The 26,657-nt window shown below is 38.0% G+C and overlaps 1 long non-coding RNA gene across 1 annotated transcript; it reads left to right on the top strand.

Moving 5' to 3' along the window:
* The first annotated feature begins 16,092 nt into the window (after positions 1-16,092).
* LOC139123101 (uncharacterized) lies at positions 16,093-25,766 on the top strand. Its single transcript, XR_011549579.1, has 5 exons — positions 16,093-16,231; positions 17,321-17,594; positions 22,083-22,178; positions 22,473-23,845; positions 24,294-25,766. It is a non-coding gene; the product is annotated as an uncharacterized lncRNA (long non-coding RNA).
* The last annotated feature ends 891 nt before the right edge of the window (positions 25,767-26,657 follow it).

The following is a 26,657-nucleotide window of genomic DNA, read 5'->3' as shown; positions in this document are numbered from 1 at the left end:
TTATTTTCTGTATGTGGTTCACGTTTTTTTTTTTGTACTATTTTTCCGAGTGGTAGTAGTGATTTTTAGTGATTTTCTTGTGAATTTTGTGGACGTACCACTGTATAACATATTTTTCTTTTTTTTTTGTAAAATCAGCACTCATTGCACCTTTTACGCGAACTATTATACGTGTATGTATGTCGATAAGTATGGATGTATGACTTTTTCAAATCGTTGAAAATTGTTTATTTCCTAATTACGCTTAAAAGATTTTTTTCAAGTTAAAATGAAGTATTAAATGACATTTCTGTCTTTTGTTTTTTAATTATACTTTTCTTACTTATTTCCTTCCTAATGAGACCGAATTTTTATTTCAATTGAGAAAGACAGTTTATTTTTGCACTGAATCGATAAATATTTTTGAAACATTTGGCGCGCCGTAGTATGGTATTTCCAATTTTTGAACAGTTTATCTTCTCATTACGGTTTAAAGAATATTTTACAATTAAGCATTACATAACATTCTGCCCTTTTTTTGCAATAATACTTTTCTCGTTTATTTTCTTCCGTAATTCCATCGAATTTTATTTCAATCAAGAAAGACGGTTGCACGTCATCTTTATCTGTACAGGCACATTCAAATATTTAATGACACGTATTTTCAAATGAATGCTATTTTTATGGAAAAGGTACATTAATAAAATGCAATGATATGGACGAAAGAACTTTTTTCTTTATTATTCATACACGTTTAAGACTTTTTTTAGAAAGAAAATTTGACAGTTTTTTTTACTCTATGACGATAAATATTTTTGAAACATTTGGCGCGCCGTATTTGATCATAAATATTAGTTTGCAAAAGTCCTTTTGAAAATGGCATGTGTGATGCCCCGAAACGAACCTGTAAGAATGACAAAGTAAGTGAACATTCGTTGCCGCCCGTCTGACTTCCATGATAGAAACTCCTCATTCTGAATATTCTATACTTGCTAACTTCCGCCAACTTTGCTGTTTGACAGCAACTGCAAAGATTGACTCATTGTCATAAAAGATGATTTTTTTGATAGTCTAACTTCTATACAGAGGAATACTGAGAAACGAACTTGCTGTAGTCATTCGATGATCGCGACAAACAAACTCAGACAAATATTCAATCCCTTGTTCATGGTTCATGCATGTCACAGTCGCTTTTTGTTAAACGCAAGGGGCGAGGGAGATCTCAGTTGGATGTTCGCCGTGCGTACCTAACCATAAGCGACACTGTGTGACCAATCTCTTCTTTACGAACTATAGATTACTGGAGATTACTACTGATTGCCTTTCTACCGACTTGCCTGTGTAATTTCCATTCTTTCGATGGATTGGTTGGCAAGGGAGACTGTATGCTATGCTCACCTAAATCAAGCCATGCGGACCGGACGATGATAATCCAATTGTCTGTTTTTCTCTGCCTAGACCAACAGCAAGGACCGACAGTTATTACCGTTATTGCGCACCTCAAATTTGTCATGCAGCGTTACTTTGGGATATTTTCTGAGCAACACGTGCACAGAATGATAACATGTCGCGTAGTATTTCCGTCGAGTATTTCTTTTTGTTGACATGTAAACCCTGGCTCTGCCAACCAAGAATTATGTGCGTGTCGAACGATGAAACTCAGAAGTCAATTGTCAATGAGCGCTGTAAAATACGATCTAGGCAAACGAAACTCGCTGCCTGTGCGCACAATGCCGGCTCCTAAACGAAAATATTGAAATAGCGTTATTATAATTTGAACTTCCTTAAAACACGATAAGTTACCGATAGGTTGCCAGAAATATAAACTGTAGGCTGATTTTTGAGTAACAAACATTTCAAGACAAGTCGTAGAACGGTGTATACTCATACTTGGTTCCAATAGAGTAGCCATAGCATAGAGTTGATGCGAAGCTGCTTACGATTATTGAAATAAAAATAAGCCTCCATAATGACTCTTGTTGGTCATGCGCGTGTTGAATTATTTATTGCGAGGCAGTCCGTCTTGTAAGTAACACATTTGAAGACATGTATTAAAAATGAACTCAGGAGGTAGCTGCGAAAGGTGTTGTGTCTAGTGCACATCAAAGCTGTCAACAGGTGTTAAGTATGGCGTTCAAATCGCACGCATAGTTCTGTTGCTATTGATTTCAGATGTGTGATATGGTTAAATGCAATATATGAAGTTTTTGAGATGAGTCACAGATCGCGTTCTATTTTATAATTAACCCGCATTAATTTTGAAAGGCCTTTTTACGGTTCACAGCCTGTCTTGAAAAAAGCCGCAGTCTCATAACTAAAGTAGATTCAGACGAAGGTTTCAACTATCTTACCGTTTGACCTTTGAAAAAAGATTATTCGAACTTCACTTGTCATTCGAAACCATACATAGAAACAAATTTCTTGCAATCTCGACAGTGATGTGCGTGATGATCTTTGATAACAACTTTAACCGAAAGTAAACGCTGTTCTTGTTTTCGTAGCAATGTCAATTGGAAAAAGATGAGTATCGTAGCTTGATGGGATATGATGGTAAAGAACATATATGCCCTGCAAGATTCGAGAAATTTCCTCCGTGCGGTAGAAAATGTAAAGTACGCATAGAAGGCATAACAACCACAGGCAATGGTTTTGGCAGGTCATCATGCTAAATACAAAATCCAATGAAAGTACTATTAACATATACAGTTAAACTTCGTAATGCACATGCGACCTACCATCGTGATCGTATTGTTGGCGCTGACACCAAAAGCCTTTTTCGCATCATCGATAGTATCACTGGCACAAAAGGCGCCCTGTCTTCGATCGTCCCGGACTTTGATCCATCCACCTTGCCGGACACCTTTGTCGAGTTCTTTCGCGCAAAGATTTTAAAGATCCGTGAGAATTTGCTTTATGTTCAACCGACTGATCCTGTCATTAATTCAAGCTTCAGTTTGAGTTCCTTTGATCCACTGACTGTTGAACACGTTGAAAAGCTTATCAATTCTCTACCAGCAAAATCCTCGAAGTTGGATCCCATACCTACGATATTGTTTAAGCAGTGCTCGCATCAAGTTGCTCCCACTGTTACACTTATAATTAATTCTTCGTTTGCGACAGGTGAATTCCCTCATTCATGTAAATCAGCAATTGTACGTCCACTTTTAAAGAAGCCTGGTCTTGATAAGAATTCCCTTAACAACTACAGACCAGTTTCTAATTTAACAGTTATTTCCAAATTAATTGAAAAGGCAGCTCTTCTTCAAATTAATTCATATTTATGTAATAATAATTTATATGCGAAGTGTCAGTCTGCTTACTGAGAGGGTCACAGCACTGAAACTGCTCTCCTTCGAGTGCACAATGATGTGCTGCGTGCTCTAGATCGGCGAAGTGATGTCATTTTAATTCTCCTGGATCTCTCTGCTGCTTTTGACACCATCGACCATAACATTTTAATACACAGATTACGTTGCAGGTTCAGAATTGACGGTACTGTTTTACAATGGATCATTTCCTATCTAAGTGACAGGACAATGAGGGTGTGTGTTGGGTCGGTGGTGTCAACAGCACAGTCGCTTGACTGTGGTGTTCCTCAGGGATCTGTCATTGGACCTGTGCTTTTTAGTTTGTATACACACCCCTTGAGGACATCATAGAGAAGCATGGTTTAGAATCCATGTTCTATGCTGACGACTCCCAACTGTACATTACTTGCTCTTGTGTCTCCACACCGACAGCTAAAATTGAGAACTGTATCGAAGAAATCAGACAGTGGATGTGTGCCAACTTGTTGGCACTGAATGATGGCAAGACTGAGGTGATTAGATTCTCGTCGAAATTTAGTGATGGAGGTCCACCACGTGCTTGTTGATCTGCGGGTTGGGGGAGTTAGCGTTCATTCATCCCCTGTAGTTCGTGATCTTGGTGTTACACTTGATGCAACAGCATCTATGTCAGCTCATATCACAAATTTATGTAAGTCTGCTTCATTTGCTTTATGGAAAATTGGAAAAATCCGTAGTCTTCTTGATAGAAGTTCTGCAGAAAAATTAGTACATGCGTTTGTCACATCAAGACTTGATTACTGTAATAGTTTAATGTTTGGCCTTCCGAATTATCAAATCAGGAAGTTACAACTTATACAAAATTCAGCTGCACGTCTTGTATTGAAAATAAAGAAAGCAGATTCTATTCAACCAGTACTACGTAGTTTACACTGGCTACCTATTTATAAGCGAACAGAGTTTAAAATTTTATGCTTAACGTTCAAGGTTTTAAACGACACGGCCCCGAGATACATAAAAGAGCTCATACGCGTTCGTAATCTGGGGCGATCTCTTCGGTCGACTGCTGATGGTGCAGCGATCAGTTTACACCAGCCGATCGCTAACACTGTGTTTTACGGAGATCGGTCTTTTTCTGTTTGTGCTCCGCGGCTGTGGAACAGGCTACCATCAAAACTCCGATGTGTTGATAATTTTAACGTTTTTAAGTCTCATTTAAAAACTTACCTTTTTAAAGAGAGTTACTTGTGTGATTTTTAACCATTTTCATTGCTCTATTTTTTATAACTGAAATGTAATGCGCCTTGAGATGTCTTTTACATGGAAGGCGTTTTTAAAGCAATAAATATTATTATTAAATATTTTATATTCCATTGACTAGTATAACTGATTGCTACCATTGTCATTTACGCGGAATCATCCAATTCATAACCTTCACCGGCGATGTCATTCCAAGGTCATGACTGGTTATCCGTGCTCGTTCCGCGCAGTCTCAAGATGGCCCTTTCAGGGACTTTAGAGAAAATTAGACAAAAGACACTCCGTCTCTCACGAAATCTAGGAGAGAGAAAGATTACAGACATAGTGCAGCCACAGGCATTTTAATGGTGAATAAAGAATGCAATTGTTTTCAATATTAAGATATCAATGAAGTCTACTATTGTTGTTTCGGCGAGTATACTGCATTCTAGACCGCGGCTAGTTTGAACCACTTTTGGAAAACAGGAGATTCATACTTTTACCTTTTGGCGTTTGGAGTACCCGTTTGGTACTCTACTCCATTCAATGGAACAGTTTTTTGGAAAAATACCTTTTTTCAGGAACAATAACGATGAACAAAATCCCTTTTGCAATGATTTTCGAACACGCAGCTACAGATACTATTTTCCCTGAGAGTACGTCCATTAGTGTTGGCCGTCAGATAACATGTATTTTGCTTGTATGCATTTTAGACACGATACATGAAACCAACGCGGAATGAATTAATGATGGCCATGACCATTACCATTTCGCGTTGGTTTCATGTATCGTATATTGTTTGTAAGTATTCTTGCAACATACTGATGTTGTCCCCTAAAGTACCAATTGCCTCTAAAAACAAGACAAACCAAAACGAAGACAAAAGCAAACAAAACTGGCCGGACACTGTCACAGTCATGAGTGAGCTTTTGCATCACTTGTATAGGACTGTCTTGTGCAAGTATTTACTGTACTGACCGAACCGAAAACGGATCGTCCGTGAAGATGTTAGCCTTGTACACAGGCTGAATCAAGTTGAAAAAGTGAAATTGGTGTTTCTACAGCAACATGTCTTTTTTTTCAGCATTTACCGCATATGTTTAATTCAGAATACATGTTTACAAATATAAAACACAGGTTTACTAAATATAAAATCCAATAAAAATACAATTAACGTATTCCAAGTACTAGACTAAGTATAGGACTGATTGCTACCATCATCATTTTCTTCGAATCATCCCGTGCATTACCGTTCAACTCCGGCGATGTCACTCCAAGGCTGTGGCTGCTTATCCATGCTCATACCGCAAAGTCTCAAGATGGTCCTTTCCGTGACTTTTTAACAAAGAGACACCCTAAAACGCATTCCCTATTTCACAAAATCTGGAACAGGGAGAGATAATGCCAAAATGCAGCTACAGCTATGTCACGTCAATGATGAAGAAAGAATTTTTGTCTTAACGAGCTCACTACACTCAAGAACCTGTTCTGAAAATAGGGGACGAAAAGCGAGCCGAAAAAGGATAGTCTGTGAACATGTTAGCCGTACACAGGGTTAAGCAAGCTGAAAGAGTGAACTTGATGTTTTAAAGTGACTTGTTTTTTTCTGAAATTTCAGTGATGTACTATTCGTCGCAAAGGATCACATAAACTTCTTGAGAACTGCACTCACAAACCAAAATCCTGCTAATTTGTTATTTAGCAATGAATGAAATTCCTCGGGTGTAATATTTGGTCTTTTAAAGAAATTAGCCTCTGGCGCCAACATTTACCGTATATGTTTAATTCAGCCTGCATGTTAAATGTAATTATCCTACCATTTTATCGTAATCATTATTTTATATTGTAACCCAATGTCGTAAGTCAAGTGTTGATTATTTCAATATTTCAACAACAACACTATACAATGTCCAAGACTGCTTCCACAAAGGAAAAGTATGACAAAGGGTGCCTGGAAAGGGGGATGGGGTGCGGGGCTAGTGGCATACGTCCCTCCACATCCATGGTTTGAGGGTAACAAATGTTTGCCCTCCACGTTTCAGTAAAGGCATGTCCATAATTTTGCCACCTCTTTCTTACATTAAGGTGCATGTTTATTGTCATGCTGTCAATATTACGGTGATGGGTCTGGCCAGTAGTATCTTTCGAGAGAGTTAACTTATAACTTGACTCCGTACTTTGAAATTAAAATATTACCAGAAAAACCAAACCAAAAATAAGGTGTATGATGGGAGTATGATCACCACAAGCTCCGAGATTAAGCTTTGGCAATCGGGATTTGGAATTTTTATAACCGTAATGCTAACACTTACAATAGCGGTAGTTGGCATTACCCGGTAGGAATAGTGCTTGTAATACACGTTTTGTCACGTCAAACTACATCTGTAAAATGCAACAAATGTAAGAGTGAATCACTCCAATAACTATTCTGTTTCTTTACTAAACTGGTGATAGTATCAGGATATTTTGTCGGTATCTCTATTACAGCTTCTTTTCGCAATGTATCTGCAGCAATGACACGATTTTACAGAATAGCGTTGATCGCGATTTCAGGTTTGTTACTAAATATAGCTGCATACGCACGACTTCGGACAACGCTGCCTGAAATTCGGACAAATTTTTGTTGTTGTATGCGCGGTTGTTGTTGTAGCTTGTCGTCAAAACCATAAATTCATACGAATCAGTTTATCAGTTTGACTTTGTGTAGCCATTGTAACACTAGCAGGTTACCTTTTCGTCGTTTATGCTGAAATGCGGACAAATATTAATTTTATGCTTATTGATGAGAGAAAATGTGACGTTATTTGCGATCAGCGCTATACATCATATTTGCTAAATGCAGAACTGTACACGCTTATTAAATGCAAATGATATTTATACACATGTCAGAACGTAAGCCCACTGTGGTTTGCTTACTTAACCTCTGTGACAAACGTTATGATGGATGACTTCATCGTGTCAAAAACTTTATCTTTGGGCGCACTTGGAAACTAAGAGTGTCGTCAGCCATATTAGTCACGTCACATGTTGGCTTCATGCATAAATTTAAATGCTACTTTTCTGTCCAACGATAGGCAGTTGTATTTCTACCGTCTAGGGCTCAACATTGCGGCTGATTGCGACTCGCGGCTACACTGTGAGAAGCGTCTCTCAAATTTGGTCCCATCGCAATTCGGGAGTATTTTGAGGTTGTTGAAAGAAAGGTAGGAAAACTATCGCTCTGTTTTCTTTGACTTGATATCTCGTTTTTGAAGTTGTCAACGTTTGTTAGCGATGGACTTTCAGTATTGGTCAAATGTATACGGTGTCATTGTCTGAGTAGACGTGTATCGTCATACGGGAATAATGGTAATAATAAAACCCACAAGGGGATAAGTTTTTGTATGTTGAGCGTACGAGCTCAAATTCCATTCAATAGGCTGATCAAAACTTGTAGCATTGGGCCAAGGTAAACATTTTGTCATCCTGCGCATAATTTTGAAACCTGTAATTTACCAAACAGTTGGCACACACAGTAAATGATTGACATTATCATATTAGAAGATGCAATGACTGAAAATTAGACAATAATCGCATAGCTGTCTTCTCTGTATACCAATAAAATTCCAAAATGTTGTCTATCGCATCATGACATAAACTGTAATTCTTGCTGCGACTAGCTTGGTATTATAAAATTACACATATATAATTGAAACTTTAAACATTATTGGGAAATATATTTACTATTAACTTCGCCCATCGGCTATGTTGTCTGGCGAAAAGCCAATCTTTGCTATAGAATTTCTTGACAAATCGACAGATCATTTTCCTGGTACACCCTTTCTTGATATAGCAGCTTCTCATTTTTATCATAGCATGTTGACCTCTCGACCCAAAGGAGTTAGGGACTTGCCGAGTTACTAGCTCATATGACATCTTTCTCTACGTAGACCTAAAGAAGAAAGAGAAATTTTTCAGTATGATGTTTTGTTTTATCGGCCTTATAAAAGACAGAATTTTTTTGATACTCGAGGACCTCACTTGTGTATTCAAGGGTTTAGTTGTTGTCATAAAAAGGGTTTCATAAGAGGCGATCATATCTTAGCGGGATCGGGGAAATGGTGAGAAAACTGTTTCTTACTGTCACCTGTCGAGGATATTTGTTATCAGGTGGCAACTTCAGTTTGGACCCAAAAAAAAGGAAGACGGGTACGGACTTGGATTCACTCACTCGCCAGGTTTTGTTGACGAAAGGTGTCAAATTCGTTGGGAATGTAAAATGTAGACGAATAGCGCAAAGTGTTTTTGGAGGTTACTGGCGAAAATTGGTAATGGAGTGAACTTTCCAAATAATAGCGGGAAACGCATTTGCGCAAAGTTATCACTTTCTTCTAGGAATTTAATATCATTTTGAACAGTAGGCCTATATGAATTACAAATTGCGCATGGTTTGGCACAATTTTGCATTTTTGATACGGCACCTACTAAGAATAAAAAATTAACACCTACACTATTTTCTGATGGGAAGTTAACTGAAACACAAATAATGATTGGGCTTATCACACATACCAAATAACAGTTCCTGAAAGACGAAACATGTTGTGAAAGTAACTACCTCATGCACGATTTCAGATTTAAACAGCCACAGAGATGTCAATCTGTAGAAGCAAATGGCCAATTATCGTTCGATACAGTCTTGGTATCTTGGGATATATCAAGTGTAAAAACAGCAACAACCTCAGAAGATGTTTGCCGTGCTTACTGAGGCACAAGGGGTTGAGAAAGTTGCAGAAGCTGTTTGAAATTGTGAACATGGCAGAGAACGAGGCTAACAATTATTCGAGGACACCATGTTCGATATGCACAGATTTGAATAAAAGATGGCGAGATGGACTTTCAAAAAAAGGTAAGTGGTTTTAGATGGCTAAGATGATCTTGAAGATTTACGGAGTCCATTTTTATGTTTTTGCCCGATTATATATAACGGAAGGCACGGTCGGCCACACTACTGCTTGTGAAACTCTGATTTTATCAATAGCTCAACTCTTGACAGAATAGGCGTGGTCCAGGAAAATTCCTACTTTCATAGGGTGGACGGACGGACGTGATAGTGCCCACCATTTTGTAAACGTTATCCAAGCAAACAGTCGATTTACGAATCAGACAATTCAAAATGATAGAAAACCCCACTTTCAGTTCCTGTAAGGGTAAATATAAAAACAATGAAAAGGGGTCTTTCGTTGATCTGAGTCGAAAAGATTTACATTATTTCCGCTGAAGTTGAGACAAGTGGAGACACCTTGCGTTCAGAATTAAACACTGGCAACTTGAGGAGTCGATTCGGTAAGGGTAAGGGATAAAAGGTTCATAGCTAGACACTGCAAGCAAAAACCCATTCATTTTGTATCCCAATGTTTATGTCAACTAATCTTTACTCGTGTTGAATCCCCAACAGAAACGAAATAGAAATTTGCTTTCGTAAAGCCTCATGACGATAATGATATGACTTGAAGTGATGTTGATTTGTATACATTCTTTTCAGACGACCGACGGCGATCCGCTGGTTTGGAAGAGATACCACTGATTGACCTGTGTCAGTACGAACCAAACTCAAATCAAATGAATATTGACGTGGAAGGTAGCATTGATTTTTATGATTTGAAACGTTCATCCCCGTTGATCAAAAAGTCCGATTTACTTACTGCCTGACTGTTGCCAATCTGTTTTGCTTCTATTTAGTTACGCCGTGTCTTTTGCACACTGTCAACCTGTCTGTCTCCTATGAATCTTCTACACCCGGCAACAAACTTACTGTAACATGGTGTCATTCTAGAGCACAAATGAATATTCGAACATTTTCGGATTCTCCCCTGTCTTTGCTCGTTTTTATAATTTGGTGAATAACACAATGTATATTTTCCTCCCCAGGAAGTGCTTCACACAGAGATACAAGAAGACAGTCACCATTGGTGCAGTGGTTTATATCATTAACTTGGCTTGTGGTTATAGCAAGTTTGATGTTGAGTGCCTGGTCAGTCTGCGCTGCGTCCAACTGGGGAAAAGAAAAAGCGACTTTACATCTGTTATCGGCATCATCCTATGTACTACCCTTGGTGGCTGTCGCATTAATGCGTATCGTTTCGATGGTTTACGAGACGTCACCACCGACGAGAAATTGGTGGGTGTATGCCCTTACTAAAGGAAATGTATTAACTCGTCTAAACGTCTTGGATTTGTCACGTAATACAGGATTTGGCTATTTGTCACTTGCATTCGCCTTTATTTGCGCATTCTCCGAACTATCGTACCAATCCTACCTGATTTCGAAGTGTCCTGATTCGAGCACTGACAATGTGTGGATAAAGCACGGCCTCGACCTTTTGGCTTTCATAATCGGTTACTTCATGTTTGCAGCGTTCTGCTATGAAATTCACCTCCTGAAGTGCAGTTTACGTTCAGATATGAAACTTTGTTTGTCGTTTGTGAAACGAAATATCGAGAATGGTCTTGATCTGTGTCGCCAACGGATCCTTGCCACGTATTCCGATTTTTTAAAGTTACACAGTCTTGTTTCTTCTTGGCTGGTGTTTCAGTTTTCCATTTCAGTATTTAAGCTTTCATGCCATATTCACTGGAATTATGACTACTTTGTGTCACACACAAACGTAACCCCAGCCATTTTACTGAACATCCTTGTCTGGTGTGAGTGCATCATATTTCTCCTGCTTCCAATATTCGCCGTTGGGGGCTTCAGCATTTTATATCTATGGAACGACTTCAAGTTAGATTGCAAGCGGATGCAACGAAAAAAAGACGGTGAGAATTGGCATAAGATAGTAAAACTTTTGAAGATTCTAAATGCCACTGATACTGGCCTCTACGTCACTGTTTTCTTTTCACTTTTGAGTGTTTTTGTGGCTCTGAAATTCGGTAGGCAATATGGTGTTTATTGGAATGCACGTATCACAAACACCGAAACAAGTCATAACGAAATTATCATTGTGAAAAATACAACTTTTTTCTGTTATTGATCTGTCAAATATCATTGAGCTTTGTAAAACTAATGGAGAAAGATTTTGTAAGTATGTATGTATGTATGTATGTATGTATGTATGTATGTATGTATGTATGTATGTATGTATGTATGTATGTTGTGTGACTTTGAAAACACGTTAAATTAAAAATGATCTGTGTAGATGCAAATTGTCAGAATCACGGCCTGTCGAGGATAAACTCGTCGATCGGTATATTTTTAATTTGTTGCGAAATAGGCAAATGTCATGTAATAGTTGATCTACAGACATGAAAAGTATCAAATTTCAATTTTCTTCTCAGACTTTGAGGTAATAATTTACCACTATGATTAAATTTGTAGTATTCTCCAATATTAACTCTTGTCGTTCATGAAAACGCTGCGATGATGGTTCACTTGAATTTACCCTCATTAATTCTTATAACAAAGGCTCTACAGTGGAGCCAAAGTGTAGCATTGAAACTCTATACATGAGAACTAAAAAATCTTCGATCTTGTACTTTAACGTACAGTAAAGACAGAATTCATCCCCTCAGGAATATCTCTTTATTTCTGTAAGAATAGTCAATACATTGTCTCCTTTTTTCTGAGTCCATCATGATAGGTATTCATTAACACTTCGATATATTTATGTCATGGGTCACGGACGTTACATTGAAATGACGATTCACCTCCCAACAAATATAGAGTTGATATCGGCCACCACCATGAGATCAAACTTTAAGGTTACTTTATTTGAATGAAGTGTAATTTTTTTTATTATTAGCTGTCCTGAAATGTAACTTGGTTTGCAAGCATAATTTTAAAACTATATATGGAATAAATAATCGGAATATGTAAATCAATCTAAATACACTATTGTCAACCTGACTCCGTATATATCCTATTATCAAATCTACGTAATCCATTTACGGATATATTATTTGTATCCTTATTGCTCGCAAAAGCCTCCAGCCCAAAAAGCAACTTTACACAACAATACAAAGTGTCAACTACATGAGAAGGAGTACATGTATATGTACATGAAATACTTTAACAGTGAAAAAACGAGGTGGCCATCATAAAGATCAACCAGCTGTTTGCAATCACCGGGAAAAGTATCCATGCTCGTTAACAGGTGACTGTCAAGCCAAAGGTTTCGTATACAAGGCCAAAGTAGGAATGGGAGTCAACATGGAGACGCTTTACGTTGGCCTCACTGACAACACCTTGAAGAAGCGCTCCGCCTCTCACATGCAATCGTTCCGTAACAAAGAGTATGAGAATTGTACTGAACTATCAAACTTTATTTGGCCTTTTAAGAACAATGACCAGGTCTTTGACTGGTCTTTGATGGTCAATTATTAACAAAGCATCGAGTTACTCTAGCATAAGCATGCGATGTAGTCCTTGTATATCAAGAAAGCTGTGCATTATCAGTGCTGATAAATCTACGCCGTTAAACAAACGCTCTGGGTTGATTTCATAAATATCGCCATCAACCCAATTTTCAACACTACCTTCAACACTACCTAAAAACGTGTGTAGAACTTAGGATATTTTTAGTTCTGGCCCTGTTTCTGAAGATTGCACGGTGCATGAAACTTAGGGAGCCGTCATTATTTACGGCCTGGGGTGTCGGAGGAATGTGAGGGGGGTCCCTCAAAAAACTGAAAACTTCAAGGGGGTTGCTCAAAATGTAGAGAGGAAGAGGAAGAAGGAGGGTAACTCAATTTTTGGTTCAAAACAAATTGAAACACCTCTCAAATCCCACAATTGCACACATCAATTTCTCAAAATTTTCGATGCGAGAGGAGGGACACCCTTCTTGTGCTCTCCACTTGGGCTGTTCTAACAGTTTTACTAGAAAAAAGCAAATTAAAAACACCTCTTAGATTGCACCAGAATGCATCATTGCACACATCATTTTCTCAACATTTTCCACGTAAGATAGGGGACATCCCCTCTGACACTTTCCCCTCAGCTTCCCGCGTGTTCTCTTCCATGTGCTTTCAAATTCCACCCAGTCAGATATCCTGGTGTAAACCTTGTCATGATACCCATCCAAATTAAACAATATTATATGACTGCATACCGTCTGTATTTTATTGTGACTTTGAATTTCATTTTTTTGGTTTCGCCCTTTTCAACCGTGACGAGATAACCGATAATAATCTAGCAGAGTACATCAGGATTTGAAAGGTCTTTACTATCGCTGTATTTTTGGAAATTTTACAAATACATGTATTAGTATTTAACACTTCTAAGTGGTGGGGGTCAGTCAACACTTCTGACTTAGAAAGGGCGGTTACTCAAATTCATCTGCCTGCAGCATTGACCACTGTAATTTCCCACAAGGACATCTCTATACTTTGATATATATATATATATATATATATATATATATATATATATATATATATATATATATATATATATATATATATATATATATATATATATATCAACACTCTAAAAAAAGGGAGCTACGCATTTTTTCCATAAAGTCATGTGACATTTATCGCCAAAGATCAACTAAATCACACCCCTATTTAAGGTAGAATGCACCTGAGATATTCGGCCGCTAAAACTTTCATCTTTTTTGGGTATGCAACTTGTGGGGGTTATTTTTAAAGTTTTTTGACTAAATATAATACGTACCTTCTCATTTCTGTGAAAATAGGAAATTTAATTTTTCCCATAGAGTTAACACAGGTACAACGACCATATTGAAGTTCAAATATCGCTAAATTTATGGTAATTTGTACATTTTGTACCAAATTTTTTATTCATGATTTGAAAGAGTATGGTTGAAAAAATCCTTTAGGAAAGCTTAAGTAAAAGCTTATTTCACTTTCGACGTGTATACTACCTTAAAAAACTTCTAGCAAATGTGTTTTGTTGCCGCAGATTTAGTGCCCTGTGTATGAAATGCTAGTCAGTGGAGAAAGTGGTCACCGGCTCACGTATTTACCAACTTTGGTTAATGCAGATACATGAAGATCACAGGAATTGGCTAGAATCGTCACCTGTGTGATGCAGACTAGGACAGATAAAAAAAATCCGTATTACCCTTACTAGGAATTTCTTCCCTCGAACGATACAAGTATTCTCACCCTAATTACGAAATCTTGATGAGATAAATTTAGACATGGAAGGCATGCCCAGCAAGTTGCTAAATTTTTAATTACTTCCAGCAGCCGAAAGGGTAACCAGGGCTCGACGCACTCAACGCAAATGGTCTGCAAAGCAGTTATCTGTTGATCGATTAGGCTAACGTGGCGGCTTCAGTTGTAATTCAATGCGGACGTCTGTTGCAATAAGCCTTGAAAGCTACACATCAATTCTCTCAAGGTAAGTTCAACTTAGTTAATGGATCCCGTACGATCTTCACAAAAGCGAAAAAGAAGACACAAAACATAAAGTCTTAATACATTTCTTTGACAGTATAATCACCGCCATCTGCAATCCCACAGTGCATGTGAGTGCGTCTTCGTAAGTCACGGCTCCAGCTTCATTATTTTTTACGCTTGATCAAATTTACAAAGTTACTAAGATAACTTGTGAATTTGAAAATCCAATAAAATGCGTCGATATATTTTCGATTGGACGTATGCACATAGCAACCTTCATGACTTATGTCAAGTGTCATAGGCCGAACGCAAAGTACGCAGGCTGGCGCGATCAGGGCGCTGCTAAAAGCAGGGCTAGGGAGTTGGCGTTGCTGGAGCCTGGAGCAAGCGTTGACTCGTTCCTTCCCCCAAGGGCGCTCCACTACACTGCCGTAGTCATCCATGTCAACATCACCTGTGACGAAGGAGAGTAACAGAATTTCCCTGCATAATTTTTATCAAAAAACAACAATTGCTATTTGAACAGTGAACTGTCATTTTCAATCGAAACATTAGTTCTAATCATACTCTGCGCTAGTTTATTGAGCTTTGGAGTACAGTGGTGATTATTTTTATCGTTTGATCTCCACACGTTAAGGTAGTATGCGCCTCGATTGTTAAGGACTTAAATTTTAGCTCAAGGAATCTTTCAACTATTTATTTCAAAATCGACAATAAAAGTCGGGGGTCACCGTATCAATTTTGGTACTAGTGTGACAAATAACCGAAGATGTACTAATGATTATTTGAAATTCAAAAAGGCCGCCATCCCCGTTTCAACGCCATGGAGAAAAATGAAATTTTCGATTTTGAGAGACTAAGATGGTGAAGGTATTTCTTACTCAAGAGCTCCGACATGAAGCCCGACAAATGGTAGAATAAGAATTGAAAAAGTTTAGGAGTCCAAATATCTGTCCCCGATGTGCATTCTAACTTAATAAGTAGCGTTTAGCATTGTTTCAACTCCTGTCTTGCAAATGGCTTTTTCATGTAAAAAGTGTTCTCAAATAGGTCATTGACTTATTCAAGCGTGACAAGCGGTATGATGGTGACGACATCATGTCATTAAATGTTATCTAAAGATATCGCTATTGTTTGAATCAAACGACGAGCGTCATGTACACGGAAGGGAAATGCCAACAAGCATCACGTGTACGCGTTTTTTTATCGTCAGAAACAAAGTTCTGCTTCTGCGTTCAACGATAGGCAGTCCTATTTCTACGGTCTACGGTTGAACATTGCAGCGTATTTCAACACCAGTCCTGGAAACTCGGTGAGGCACGTCTCTCAAGATTTCTATTCTCGGTTCCACTCGGGAGCATTTTGAGGTTCTTGGAGCAAAGGTAGGAACCAAAATCGCTTTGTCTCGCTTGACTCGATATGCCAACGTTTGTAGGCGATTGAATTTGACTGTTGGTGCCGTAAATGTCGTATATCTCGACTATTGAACCACACTTTCAAAGGTGGGGATTTTGCCGGGCGGTTTTGATTGTGATGTCTTCGCTAGGTGACTCAGTGCAGTGCGTCGTGAGTTTGAATCCGATCGAAAACCTGCTGAATCTCAAACGTATTCTGTGAAGATGTGTATCGTCATACATGGAACAGTACAGAACACTTTGGGGCGAGTAGAGAGTAACATTTAAGGGAAACGGCTGTTGCATATTCAGCATAGTTAAAATGCCCAGTAACTTGTGGATATCATAGATTGGCCAGAAAAACACTCGTATCAGAACCAGATTAAACCAAGCGTAATTAAAATTTTGAGGACAATTTTATACCATCTGCGAGCGGAAAAATGTAAAGTTTTCTCAGCTGGCAATTCATACCTTAAAAAAATTCAGAGGGTAAGCAAGGACTTGTGACAACTTAGTCGCTACGAGCTGTTGACAAATGAGTTCAAAACCATGGAGAATGTAAAGTATAGACGAATAGCTCAAAGTTTTCTTGGTGGTGATTGGCGAAAATTGATAATGAAGGAAACTTTCCAAATAATAGCGGGACACTGCAGTTGCGCATAGCTTTCACTTCCTTCTCTAAACTTTAATATCATCGAAAATACGATATTTATATGTTAAAACGCCTCTTGAAATTATCTTTTTGGCAGTCGCTATATTCTTAGTTGTTCGTATAGGCCTAATCATTAACAAATATGCCCATTTTCGCTAACCCGACATATTACAAGTAACAAAGCCTCCGACTCCGAAACCTTTAATTCAATTTTTAAAAATTGGATATGGTTTGGCAAAATTTAGCTTTTTTTGATATATGGCACCCAATACAAATAAAAAATCCAAAGATTCCCGACACATTTACTCTTTTCTAATTGAAAGTAAACTGAAACACACATATTTTAGCCTTATCAGGCATACTTAATGACAGTTCTTGAAAGCTGAAACTTGTTGTGAAAGTAACTGTCTCTTGCACGATTTCAGATTTAAACACAGATAGATATGTGTATCTGTAGAAGCAAATGGCCAATTATTGTTCGGTACAGTCTTGGTATCTTGGGATATATCAAGAGTGAAAACAGTAACAACCTCAGAAGATGTTTGCCGTGTTTACTGAGGCACATGGGTTGCAGAAAGTTGCATAAATTGTATGAGATTGCCGACATGGCCGAGAACGAGGCTAACAATGATTCGAGGACACCCTGTTCTATATGCAGGGATTTGAATAAAATATGGCGAGATGGACATCTAAAAAAAGGTAAGACAATTTGGATGACATAGATGACCTTGAAGATTTACGGTGTCCATTATTATAATTTTGCCCAATTTAATTATGTCTAACAGTCTAGAAGACACAGACTGTCACAGGGATAGCTCAACTCTTGGCAGAGTAGGTGTGGTCCAAGGAAATTCCAAAAAGTCTGCCTTTTATAGGGCGGACGGACGGAGCTGATAATGTCTACTATTTTGTCCACGTAGCAGCAGGGAGGGCCAAAAGACCACGGCATTTGGCAAATGGAGGCGCCCAGCCCCCTCAAAATGGTGTTTACCCCTTAGCGCGTTGTTTCCTCTTTTTGAAGGCCCCAGGCCCGGGAAATGCAAGCATAAGGAGTAAAAACCCTTTATGTAAAAAGGCACCGAGTTTTGAAAATCTTATCTCTTTACGGCCTACAAAAGGCAAAAGAATTATTATGCAACTAGGCCAGCACAGTGACATTGCAACAATTCCCACACAACTGCATGGATAATTCAAGTGCAACAATTCGTTTGCGAGTGGCGTTTAGCGACCTATAGACAGTATCTGTGAAATTATCTGTGACAACCACTGTGTTAATCACTGAGACATATATCATTAAACACATCAGTGTTTCACTCTGCTCTGACAGCAGACTGTAAGTAACACTTCCATGTTTGAGTTAATGGATTGAAATGAAAATATCCTCAAGGCCATTATCTCAAGCTAGAAAAGCATGTTTTTGCTTCAGTTGGTTCTGCGGTCACCTTATGCCCATGACTGGCATCAACAACTCACCTGGCCTTCTCACCCCACAGTAAAACATTAAGTCATCGTTTATGTAAGCTGTGAAACAAATGCTATGAAAATAGCCACAGATTAGCTAAAATGTAGAATGCTACATTCATAAACATCATCTCCTTGGTACAATACCTGTCAGTACTGCTAATTTTTTTTTCTGGGCCAAATATTCAAGTTGTGAACATAGCTAGCCATTTCATATTTATATTTCATTTACATTTCATTCACATTTCACTTCCGTCAGTATGTTTATGACTTGAGGACTGACAAACATGCTGACGAATAACAACCTGCTGACAGAATTTCTGAGCTGCGAACAAACTTGACAGACTTTGTTGGATGGGCACCTGCAGTAGTGGCTCAACCAATCATATTGTTGCCTAAATCTGAGAACTAATGCAGACTTGAACATTGTTGTCTAACTCTTAAGAGAATGCAGGCGGATGGGCATCAGGACTAGTTCAGAATCAATATTTCCATCTGCAGGAAAATCATGCAGAGCACATATCCATATAAGGCTTGTACCCCCGGGGATATATCTTGCAAGATAAAGGGCAAAGACGAGTGCAAGTGGATGCTATTGGTATCTGTCCTTACGTGCAGGCAGAACTGCAGTGACGGGCATCGCTACATTTACTAAGCCAGGTTGCGGAAGGGTGGTGGCACTACGGCATGCGCGGGTTGCGGGGTTGGATACGAAATGCTTTCTCTGTGTAGTGGGTGCGGGTATAAAAAGAAGGCCAATGTGGTAAGGTTATAGGAATCGAACCGAAGCAAGATGATGGTGGGAGAGAAAGGAGGATATGAATACCTTGAAAAACGAGTTGCCCTTTTTGGCCTGTTTTCCTCTAAAAGAAGACCACCCCAATGGGATCAAACCGTTTGCAAATATATATATATATATATATATATATATATATATATATATATATATATATATATATATATATATATATGTATATATATATATATATATATATATATATATATATATATATATATATATATATATATATATATATATATATATATACGGAACGATTGCATCGGCAAGAAATTCCTTCGACTTGTTGACAAATGCTTCCCAAAGGGCTCTAAGCTTCATACGATCTTCAATAGAAACACGATTAAAGTGAGTTACAGTTGTATGAAGAATATGGCTAGTATTATCAAATCACACAATAAGAGAGTAATCACCGGGGGCCAACGTCACGATCGACCAGCTGATTTTAGTTGCCGGGACAAGTCTACATGCCCCTTGAAGGGTAACTGTCAAGTCGAAGGTGTGGTTTACAAGACCAAGGTATCAACGGAGGACAAAACGGAGAAAGTCTTCATCGGACTCACTGACTTCCGGTTGGGAAGTCTCCAGGTGCTGATGGCCTTAGTGCCGAGCATTTCAAATTTGCCAGTAAAAGATTATAGGTGCATCTTGCACTATGTTTCTCTGCTTTACTTGTTCATGGCCATGTTCCAGCTAACCTTGCGAAAGTGATACTTGTTCCTGTAACTAAAGACAAGACCGCCGATCTTTCAAATAAGAACAATTACCGCCCTATAGCATTAACTTGTATGTCTTCTAAGATACTCGAGTACATTCTTCTTAACAGGTGTGAAACCAAGTTACACACAACTGACAATCAATTTGGATTTAAAAAGGCGCATGGAACTGACATGTGTATCTTTCTATTGAAAGAAACTATCAGATATTACAGACAGAATGGTAGCTCTGTGTTTGTTTGCTTTCTCGATGCAGAAAAGGCGTTCGATCGAGTCAATCATTGGACCCTTCTCAAGAAATTGATTGACAGGTCTATCCACACGTATATCATCCGCCTTTTAACAAATTGGTTCTCTTGTCAAAAATTTTGTATTCGTTGGTCAAATTCACTGTCACAATCGTTTAATGTAGGTAATGGAGTTCGCCAAGGTGGAATACTTTCACCATTTCTTTTTAATGTTTATGTTGATGCTTTAAATGTAAAACTTTCTAATGCTGGAGTGGGTTGCGAAGTTGGAGGAGTTATGCTGAATAATCTTTCTTACGCTGATGACATGTGTGTTGCTGCCCCGTCAGTTAAAGGACTTCGTAGACTTATTCAAATTTGTGAAAATTACGCTTCTGACCATGATATGAGGTATAACTCTCGCAAATCAAAATGTATTCATTTTAAATCGTCAAACAATCTTTCTGTAATTCCATCAATTGAGTTGTGTAACGTTTCAATTGAATTTGTCTCTTGGTTTACTTATTTGGGCCATGTCTTCACACGTGACCTTCGTGATGACACTGATATCTTAAGGCAACGTAGAGCACTGTGTGGCAGAGCTAATATGATTCTTAGAAAATTTTACCATTGCTCTGTTGAGGTGAAATCTCGTCTTTTTAATGCATTCTGTAATAACATTTATGGTAATCATCTGTGGTGCGATTTTAATGGTGTGTTATACGAAGTATTACTGTTTGTCATAATAATGCTCTACGGAGACTTTTGGTTTTTCAAGATACGCTAGTGCTTCAAAAGTTTTTGCTGATAATTCAATGAATTGCTTGTCTGTTTTACGAAGACGGGCTGCTCATAATTTTAGAGTCCGTTTGCAAAATAGTACTAATGTTTTGATTAACAGCCTTGTTGCATGTGACAGGCGGTTTTATGGACTACAAGCCCATTGGATTAATATTTTATATTAAGTGGTTTTTTTTGTTGTTGTCTTGTCATTTTCTTTTATGTTTTTATATGGACGTTTTTTTATGTCTGAATTAAAGATTAAATAAATAAAAAAATAAATAAATAACACCTTCAAGACGCGCTTCGCTAATCGCATGCAATCGTTCCGTAATGAAAGGTATCGGCACTGTACCGAGCTCTCCAACTACGTCTGGTCCCTCAAACAAAAGAACCAGGTCTTTGACATTTCGTGGTCAATTATTGACAAAGCATCAAGTTACTCTAACATAAGCAAGCCTTACGTCGGGCAAATGGTCACCTCCCCTCGGGCACATAGTCCCATGTTTTGGCTATAATATATAACATACATACATACATACATACATACATACATACATATATATATATATATATATATATATATATATATATATATATATATATATATATATATATATATATATATATATATATATATATATATAATATGGCTTAATCTGGATGGGCAGGGGTACTCCTTGTCTATGTGGGTGCCACATCCCGGGGCTAAGGCCTTCAATAGCGGAAACAACGCGCTCAGGGGATAAACATCATTTTTAGGGGGCTGGGGACCTCCATTTGCCAAATCGCATGGTCTATTCGCCCCGCACCGCCGATGCTCACGTTCTCCAAGTAAACAGCCGATTTACGAATTAGGAAATTCAAATTGATAGAAAACCCAACTTTCAGTTCGGACCTATGTTTGATCTGAGTTGGAAAGGTTTACATTATTCCTGCAGACGTGAATATTTGTACCTTACATTTAAAATTAAACACTAGCAACTTAAGGACTCGATACAGTAGAGGTAAGGGATGCCAGGTTTATAGCTAGAGGCCAGGAAAACCCCATTCAATTATTATCCAAAGATTTATCTACATGTAAGTCAACAAATCTTTACTCGTGTAGGCACGAAAAATAAGAATTTGTTTTCGTAAAGCCTCATAGCGATAATGATATAAATTGAAGTGATTTTGATTTGTATAACTTACACATTCTTTTCAGACGACCGACGGCAATCCACTGGTTCGGAAGAGACACCACTGATTAATCGATGTCAGTATGAACCAACATCAAACCAAATGAGTATTGACGTGGAAGGTAGCAATGATTTCTTTCATTTGAAACTTGCATCTCTGTTTATCAAGAAATTCCGCTTGCCGCCTGCCTGACTGTCTGTGTGGCTACCTCCCCTGTCCATCTGTCTTGCTGTCTGCTTAGTCACCCCATGTCTTTTTCACTCTGTTAGCCTGTTTATTTATTATGAATCTTCTACATCCGGAAACAAAATTAAATGTCATTACAGAGCAGACATTAGTTTTCCAACATTTTCGAATTCCACTTGTGTTTGCTTGTGTTATAATGCGGTGAAAAATGTATATTTTTCCTTCCCAGGTCTTACTTCTTATAGAGATAAAAGGAAACCATCACAATTGGTGAAGTGGATTGTATCATTAACTTGGCTCGTGATTATAGCAAGCTTGATGTTGAGCGCCTGGACAGTCTGCGCGCTGTCCAACTGGGGAAAAGAAAAAGCGACTTTACATCTGTTATCGGCATCATCCTATGTACTACCCTTGGTTATTGTTACATTAATGCGTATTGTTTCGATGGTTTACGAGACGTCACCACCGACGAGAAATTGGTGGGTGTATGCCCTTACTAAAGGAAATGTATTAACTCACCTAAACGTCTTGGATTTGTCACGTAATACAGGATTTGGCTATCTGTCGCTTGCATTCGCTCTTGTTTGCACATTCTTCGCATTGTCGTACCAATCGTACCTAATTTTCAAATGCCCTGATTCAACCACTGATAATGTGTGGATAAAGCACGGCCTCGACCTTTTGGCTTTCGTAATCGGTTACTTTATGTTTGCGGCATTCTGCTTCGAAATACATCTACTAAAGTGCAGTTTACGTTCAGATATGAAGCTTTGTTTGTCGTTTGTGCGACGAAATATCGAGAATGGTCTTGACCTTTGCCGCCAACGGATCCTTGCCACGTATTCCGAGTTTTTAAAGTTACACAGTCTTGTTTCTTCTTGGCTTGTGTTTCAATTCTCCATTTCATTATTTAAGCTTTCATGCCACATTCACTGGAATTATGACTACTTTGTGTCACACACAAACGTAATCCCAGCCATTTTAAGGAATATTGCTGTCTGGTGTGAGTGTATTTTATTTCTTCTGCTTCCAATATTCGCCGTTGGGGGTTTCAGCATTTTATATCTCTGGAACGATTTCAAGTTAGACTGCAAACGGGTGCAAAGAAGAAAAGACGGTGAGAATTGGCATAGGGTTGTAAAACTTTTGAAGACTCTAAACGCAACTGATACTGTCCTCTACGTTACTGTTTTCTTTTCCGTTTTGAGTGTTTTTTTAGCTATGAATTTGGGTAGGCAATATGGTGTTTATTGGAATGCACGTATCACAAACACTGAAACAATTCATAACAAAATTATCGCTGCGAAAAACACAACTTTTGACTGTTATTGATCTGTCAAATATCATTGAGCTTTGTAAAACTCATGGACACAGATTTCATATTCTAACTAATGTATGTATGTATGTATGTATGTATGTATGTATGTATGTATGTATGTATGTATGTATGTATGTATGTATGTATGTATGTATGTATGTATGTATGTATGTATGTATGTATGTATAATTATTGAGAGATATTCATCCATTTAGATTATTAGCAACATTTTTGCTTGACTTTTTGGCAGAATTCGTTAGATATGTAGTACTTTGTTTTTTGAGGTGTACTTACAGTGCGTTTCACCTAAGTACCGCAACTCAGCGTATGAGACGGACACAATCCACGTACAAAACACACGATTGGCTTGGGTATCACGGACACATTTCAAAGCCACCGACTCGTCGATTAATTACAGTAAACCAGCATGGGGCAGCTGCTGTCTAGACTGAGAGATAAACAGTTGACTAGACTTGATCTACAATGTAACTGTTTCTTTTACAATTTCAGCTAAGAGTTCAAGAGGTGAAGGTATTCTCAACAGAAACTAACTAAAAAGCCACACATTGTAGATCAAGTGTATCTCTCAGTCTAGACAAGCGGCTGCCCAATGCTGGTTTACTGCAATTAATCAATGAGTCGGTGACTTTCAAATGTGTCGTGATACCCAAGCTTATCGTTTGTGTTGTACGTGGAATGTGTCCGTCTCATACGCTGAGTTGCGGTACCTAGGTGAAACGCATTGTATTTACTCATTTTTTATTGATGTGTTGTTTGTCTGATTAATTTCTATAATCAGGGGTAATTTTGTCTGAAAGATATTAGTCAGTTACCATGCCATGACTAAAGGAGCAGTGACTCACTGTAACCTTGAGATATTACACTATATTTCAAGTGTTTAATTAAACGGAAGTAAAATGTTGCTGCTCTGGAAAGTTTCCTATTTGTTTGGCAACTTCTCCAGCAATTTGAAAACCCTTGAACTATATTTGTTTGATTTCTTTCTACGTTGGTACTTAATGTAAGATCGAACGATGTTTATTAGGAGCAGAGTAGTTTCGTTTTCGTCACTATATGTATTTAAATGTTATTTGAAAACATGAATGATGTGGATGTGAAGTGCGTACTCAGTCTCGCAGAACATTCATGAGAACGTCATGAAATATTGCTAGACAGTAAACGAGATTTCTTAGCAAGTACATTTTACTTGCAAATATACGATTCATTTGAAAGTAGTAGTCAGATTGGAGCTTATTGGGCACATGCGACCTTTCTTTCGTAACCCAGGGAATTGTTAGGGTTAAGATAATGTTAGAGATAGTGTAGAATAGCGGTATATGTATCCCGTAAAGCTTTACCTTGTATATTTTGTATACAAAGTTTAGATCAACTAATCTTCAGTTATGCCAAGGTGCAAATCAAGTTTTCCTCATTCTTTCCCGTTGAAAGAGTGAACAATTTCTGTTGAAAATCAGTGACTTTGAAAACGCGCTAAATTAAAAATCATCTGTATAGACGCATATTGTCAGAATCACGGTTTGTCAAGGATGCACTCGTCGGTCAGCAAATTTTCAGTTTATTGTGAAATACGCAAAAGTCGTGTAATAGTTGATCAACAGATATGAAAAGTATTAAATGTCAATTTTTTTCGGAAAAAGACTTTGAGGTAGTAATTTACCACTATGATTAAATTTGTAGTATTCTTCAATATTGACTCTTGTCGTTCATGAAAACGCTGCGATGATGGTTCACTTGAATTTACCCTCATTAATTCTTATAACAAAGGCTCTACAGTGGAGCCAAAGTGTAGCGTTGAAACTCTATACATGAGAACTCAAAAAATCTTCGATCTTGTACTTTAACGTACAGTAAAGACAGAATTCATCTCCCTAGGAATTTCTCTATATTTCTGTAAGAAGGTCAATACATTTTCTCCTTTTTCTGAGTCAATTATGTTAGCTAGTCATTAACACTACGATATATTTATGTCATGGGCCACGGACGTTACATTGAAATAACGTTAATGATTCACCTCCCAACAAATATAGAGTTGATATCGGCCACCACCATGACATCAAACTTTAAGGTTACTTTATTGAAATGGAGTGTAATCTTTTCTTTTATTAGCTGTCTTGAAATGTAACTTTGTTTGCAAGCACAATTTTAAAATTATGAAATAAATAATCGGAATATGTAAATCAATCTAAATACACTATTGTCAACCTTACTCCGTATATATCCTATTATCAAATCTACGTAATTCATTAACGGGTATAATATTTGTATCCTTATTGCTCGTAAAGGCCTCTAGCCCAAAAAGCAACTTTACACAATCAATACAATTTTTGTTCTGGATTTGAAAGAGAATGGTTGAAAAATTCGTTTAGGAAAGTTTGAGAGTATAAGTGGTAAGCATTTCACTTTCGAGATGTGTACTACCGTAAAACACTTCTTCCAGATGTGTTTTGTGGTCGCATATTTAGTGCTCTGTGTGTGAAATGCTAGTCAGTGGAGAAAGTGGTCACCGACTCAAGTATTTACTAACTTTGGTTAATGCAGATACATGAACATCACAGGTATTGGCTAGAATCGCCACCTGTGTGATGCAGAAAAGAACAGATAAAAAAATCCGTATGATCCTTACCAGAAATTTCGTCCCTCAAGCGAGCGCGCACAGATCGACCGATGCAAGTTTTTCTCACCCGAATTACGAAATCTTGATGAGATAAATTTAGACATGGAAGGCACACCAAGCGAGTTGCTAAAGCTTTAAATACTTCCGGCAGCCGAAAGGGGTACCAGGACTCGACAGACTCAACGCAAATGGTCTGCAAGCAGTTATCTGTCGATCGATTAGGCTACTGACGTGGCGGCTCCAGTTGTAATTCGATGCAGAAGTCTATTACTGTAAACCTTGAAAGCTACACATCAAGTTGCTAAAGGTAAGTTCAACTGCGTAAATGAGTATCGTAAGATCTTCACAAAACCAAAATAGAAGACACAAAACATCAAGTCTTGATAAATTTCTTTGACAGCATAATCACCGCCATCTGCAATCCCACAATGCATGTGAGTGCGTCTTCGTACGTTACGGCC

The sequence above is a fragment of the Ptychodera flava genome, chromosome 22 (assembly GCF_041260155.1).
Source record: "Ptychodera flava strain L36383 chromosome 22, AS_Pfla_20210202, whole genome shotgun sequence".
Lineage (NCBI taxonomy): Eukaryota > Metazoa > Hemichordata > Enteropneusta > Ptychoderidae > Ptychodera > Ptychodera flava.
The sequence above is the reverse complement of the archived record's forward strand: the minus strand, read 5'-3'. Positions and strand labels throughout refer to the sequence as shown.